This window comes from Eriocheir sinensis, unplaced genomic scaffold (assembly GCF_024679095.1).
Source record: "Eriocheir sinensis breed Jianghai 21 unplaced genomic scaffold, ASM2467909v1 Scaffold185, whole genome shotgun sequence".
NCBI lineage: Eukaryota > Metazoa > Arthropoda > Malacostraca > Decapoda > Varunidae > Eriocheir > Eriocheir sinensis.
The window spans coordinates 225,272-230,730 of record NW_026111239.1 but is presented as its reverse complement, the minus strand read 5'-3'; positions in this window follow the sequence as shown (position 1 = coordinate 230,730).

The window sequence follows — 5,459 nt, the reverse complement described above, 5'->3', positions numbered from 1 at the left end:
ACGCTTTTCCTCTCTCGGCCAGGAGACGCTTTTCCTCTATCTCGGCGAGGAGACGCTTTCCTCTCTCGGCGAGGAGACGCTCTCTCTCGGCGAGGAGACGCTTTTCCTCTCTCGGCGAGGAGACGCTTTTCCTCTCTCGGCGAGGAGACGCTTTTCCTCTCTCTCGGCGAGGAGACGCTTTTCCTCTCTCTCGGCGAGGAGACGCTTTTACTCTCTCTCGGCGAGGAGACGCTTTTCCTCTCTCTCGGCGAGGAGACGCTTTTCCTCTCTCTCGGCGAGGAGACGCTTTTCCTCTCTCGGCGAGGAGACGCTTTTCCTCTCTCTCGGCGAGGAGACGCTTTTCCTCTCTCTCGGCGAGGAGACGCTTTTCCTCTCTCGGCCAGGAGACGCTTTTACTCTCTCGGCGAGGAGACGCTTTTCCTCTCTCTGCAAGGAGACGCTTTTCCTCTCTCGGCAAGGAGACGCTTTCCTCTCTCTCGGCGAGGAGACGCTTTTCCTCTCTCTCGGCGAGGAGACGCTTTTCCTCTCGGTGAGGAGACGCTTTTCCTCTCTCTCGGCGAGGAGACGCTTTTCCTCTCTCGCCGCGAGGAGACGCTTTCCTCTCTCGGCGAGGAGACGCTTATCCTCTCTCGGCGAGGAGACGCTTTTCCTCTCTCTCCGCGAGGAGACGCTTTTCCACTCGGCGAGGAGACGCTTTTCCTCTCTCTCGGCGAGGAGACGCTTTTCCTCTCTCTCGAGGAGACGCTTTTCTCTCTCGGCGAGGAGACGCTTTTCCTCTCTCGGCGAGGAGACGCTTTTCCTCTCGGCGAGGAGACGCTTTTCCTCTCTCTCGAGGAGACGCTTTTCCTCTCTCGGCGAGGAGACGCTTTCCTCTCTCGGCGAGGAGACGCTTTTCCTCTCTCTCGGCGAGGAGACGCTTTTCCTCTCTCTCGGCGAGGAGACGCTTTTCCTCTCGCTCGGCGAGGAGACGCTTTTCCTCACTCTCGGCGAGGAGACGCTTTTCCTCTCTCTCGGCGAGGAGACGCTTTTCCTCTCTCTCGGCGAGGAGACGCTTTTCCTCTCTCTCGGCGAGGAGACGCTTTTCCTCTCTCTCGGCGAGGAGACGCTTGTCCGCTCTCTCGGCGAGGCGACGCCTCTCTCTCGGCGAGGAGACGCTTTTCCTCTCTCGGCGAGGAGACGCCTCTCTGGGCGAGGAGACGCCGTTCCTCTCTCTCGGCGAGGAGACGCTTTTCCTCTCTCTCGGCGAGGAGACGCTTTTCCTCTCTCTCGGCGAGGAGACGCTTTTCCTCTCACGGCGAGGAGACGCTTTTCCTCTCTCGGCGAGGAGACGCTTTTCCTCTCTCTCGGCGAGGAGACGCTTTCCTCTCTCTCGGCGAGGAGACGCTTTCTCTCTCGGCGAGGAGACGCTTTTCCTCTCTCTCGGCGAGGAGACGCTTTTCCTCTCTCGGCGAGGAGACGCTTTTCCTCTCTCGGCGAGGAGACGCTTCTCTTCTCCGACCGAGATCCTCACCCTCCAGCCCCAAGGCTACAGCCTGAGCTTTAAACACCTCAAAGCTGGACATGGTTAATATGGACAACAAAGCACAAAAGTATAAACCCAACAGGTAATGACATCAATAAGACCCAACAACAAAAACAGACCAAGAAAATGTAACACAGAACCAAAACAAACGTGAAGAGTCAAGACACAAAAGGAAACAAGAAAAAGTAGGAAAAAGCCCTGCAAAAAGGGTACTATAAGGAAGCCAACCCAATACTCAAACGAGTGATTGGGTGATAAGGGCAGCACAAGGGCTGAAAAAGGGCTATGGCAGCACCAACAAATCCCACCGTGGGCGTACAACAGCCCAAAAGAACGGTGAAGGATTAAACACTCACTTCCGGGGCGCAGACAGCAAGTGGCGCGCAAAGGCGACTAAACAAGCCAACCCTTCCTGATTAGCAGTTGACCCAATCCTGGCGAGGTCGCCACATGTCAAGGATCCAATGTTGGGTGCTGTAATCGGAAGGGATAACAAACAACAAGATAAATGGTTAGACACCAGTTTACTTTAAGTACAGTAGAAAACCCCAAAACAGGCCTTACAATCTGAAGTCTCCAACACGAAGGCTTCAGCACGCCGGACTCAGCAATGACCCGTTGCTAGGCTTCTTCCTCTTCTGAGCGTCTCGTCCAGAGTGGCAATGACGAGGCAGCACAGCTTCGTCCTTGAAGTGATGTAGACGTTGTGGACGAGGGAGGCGCAGGAGAAAAAGGGCGTCAGGTTCACAGCAGTAACGGGAGTCCAGGGCGTGGAGAGGGAGAGGTAAGGCACCCAGAACGAGCCCACGGTATCTGAGTTAGCCAGAGTGAGACCAGGGCTGGAGCTTTAGTAGAAGCAAGTGTTCAGGGCGAGGCTCGGTCGCTGTCTGATGCGGAAGGCGCTGGCGGCCACCAAGTTGCCTCCCATAGCGGGTTGAGAAGCCTCGGTGATTCAGTCGACCGAGGCGTCGAACGGCGTCAGGCGAACGAGCAGCGGAGTGAAGCAGGTGGTTCGCTGCGCCTCGGTAGTTGAACCGCTTCGAACGGCAAGATGCGGGCGGGCGGCAGGAGTGCCCCGGTCGTTCGCCCGCTAAGTTGGTAGTTGCCCTCACAGTTAGGTAACCGCAAAGACTGCTGAATTGTCAATAAACTACATTTAATGTGACTTAATATTCTTCATGTTCAGTCTTATATTAAAATTGCCGCAAGTCTCTCTTCTACTGGGTCACAATTCCTCGTGTTGATGTCCTGCCGTGTTATACGTGGACCAGTTATTGTCATAAGATGATTAAACCTATCCTGTGACCTCCTGAAGTCGTAAAAAAAATATCGTGTTCTTTTAGCTCTGTAAATGATGTGGAATACTACACGCAGTAGTCTGTTGCTAAGTATATATGGGGTGAACCCATGGCAGTACTTTCTTCAGCGCTTTTTACCAAGAGAGCACAGACAGCTGCTGCCTCTACGAGATCCATAACGCCACGTGCTGACCTCATTAGTGGCTGCCACCGAGTGGCTCGTGTGAATGTTGCACCTACCCACCATTTTTCGTAGTGACCATTTTTTGTGGTGGCCACTTTTTGTGGCCACTGACCACTAAAAGTGGCTCGTGTGATCCCAGCCTTAAGGTCAAGGCAGTCTCTTGGCTAAAAAAAAAAGCAATGAAAGGGCCGCGGCATTCCATGACATAGTGTTGCAGTGTGTGGCCCCTCGGCCTGAGTGCAGAAGGCACAAGGGAGATACTAACCACCCAGTAGTACCTATAGCCTAGCCTAAGGCGCATTCCTACCACATCGCGAGGTGCACTGTCGCCCATAGGGGTAAACACAGTGGTGGGAGACACTTGCATAATGGAGGCTGCTGGTGCTGCCATTGTCACAGCAGTGTCTGAGTTGGGTAGCAATGTTATTATGGAAATAATCCCTAATTATATTCTTAACATAACTAAGCGTATAGTCAGTGCCAGGGTCCACTGTGTCATCCTGAAGGGCACGTCGACCAAGGCAGTCTGTCTTTTCATTGTGCTGGCTGCCCACATGGGAGGGCACCGTGGCACCTGCGGCCTCAAGGGCACGGGGGGCAGTCAGGCACTTAGTTACAAGATCACAGTCTGTAGGGGAGGATGACACAAGTTTATGTAATGCAACCTGGCTATCGACAAACAAGTATACATCTTTGCGGAAAGCTGCTACAGTGTGGAGAGCCTCAAGTATGGCATACAGCTCAGCCCGGGTCGAGGACAGGTACCCTGGCAGCCGCCTGGTAATCTCAATGTCAGTGTACAACAGAACTGCAGATTTCTATCATATGTAGCCCTATCTGGTTATAAAGTTCTCAACTCACCTGTGAAATGATGTAGAACCACTACGCTCCCTTTTCGTACGGCCATATGAACATAAGAACGTAGGAGTCTACAAGAGGCCGGTAGGCCTGTACAAGGCAGCTCCTTTGAACCTAAGCTCCTGTGTATCTAACCCCACCTAATATCGCTGTCCATGAATTTATCTAATCTATTTTTTAATGTGACAATTGTATTGGCACTCACCACATGACTGCTAAGCCTATTCCACTCATCCACCACTCTGTTAGTAAACCAATTTTTGCCTCTGTCCCTGTTGAATCTGAATGTATCCAGTTTAAACCCATTACTTCGTGTCCTACCCGGTTCTCTTACCAACAAAACCTTATGAATGTCTCCCTTATTAAAGCCCTTCATCCATTTATAAACCTCGATCATGTCTCCACGCACCTTTCGCCTTTCTAGAGAATGCAAGTTTGACAGTTTGAGTCTTTCCTTGTATGGCAAGTTTCTCAGCCCCTGAATCATCTTAGTCATCCTCCTCTGCACCAATTCTAACATTTTGATATCCATTCTATAGTAAGGTGACCAGAACTGAACCGCATAGTCAAGATGAGGTCTAACTAATACTAAATATACTTTGAAGAAGACTTCGAGGCTTCTGTAGCTTACGCTCCCAGAAATAAATCCCAGTACCCTATTTGCTCGATTTCTAGCTTGACTACACTGTGCTCTTGGACGGAGATCAGAGCTCACTAAGACCCCTAAATCCCTCTCGCACCCAGACCTGCTTATGAAAGTGTCATTAAGCAATAGTTACGTGAGGGGTTGTTCCTACCTACACTCAGAAAAGGCAGGGATTGTATGCACTTTCAATGCGTCCACTGGATCAGCTGATATATGTTTTGAGTCTAAAGGGGGTGGGAGACAGCGGACCAATAGCGCGTTGGCTTCGCGTTCGTGACGTCATGGCGGCTCCTCCCATAATACCTCCATGGTCATAACCCTTTACAGCGGCATTGCTCCACTTTCTGATAAATGTTTTTTTTCTTATGTTGTGGAAAAGTTGCAAGTGCAGGGTCATGGTTCTGGCATGGGCACTGGTTCAGGCTCAGGCTCTGGCACGGGCACTGGTTCAGGCTCAGGCTCTGGCACAGGCACTGATTCAGGCTCAGGCTCAGACACGGGCACTGGTTATGGCTCAGGTTCTGGCATGGGCACTGGTTCAGGCTCAGGCTCAGACACGGGCACTGGTTCAGGCTCAGGTTCTGGCACGGGCACTGGTTCAGGCTCAGGCTCAGACACGGGCACTGGTTCAGGCTCAGGTTCTGGCACGGGCACTGGTTCAGGCTCAGGCTCTGGCACGGGCACTGGTTCAGGCTCAGGCTCTGGCACGGGCACTGGTTCAGGCTCAGGCTCAGGCACGGGCACTGGTTCAGGCTCAGGCTCAGACACGGGCACTGGTTCAGGCTCAGGTTCTGGCACGGGCACTGGTTCAGGCTCAGGCTTTGGCACGTGCACTGGTTCAGGCTCAGACTCAGGCACGGGCACTGGTTCAGGCTGAGGCTCTGGCATGGGCACTGGTACAGGCTCAGGCTCTGGCACGGGCATTGGTTCAGGCTCAGACTCAGGTACGGG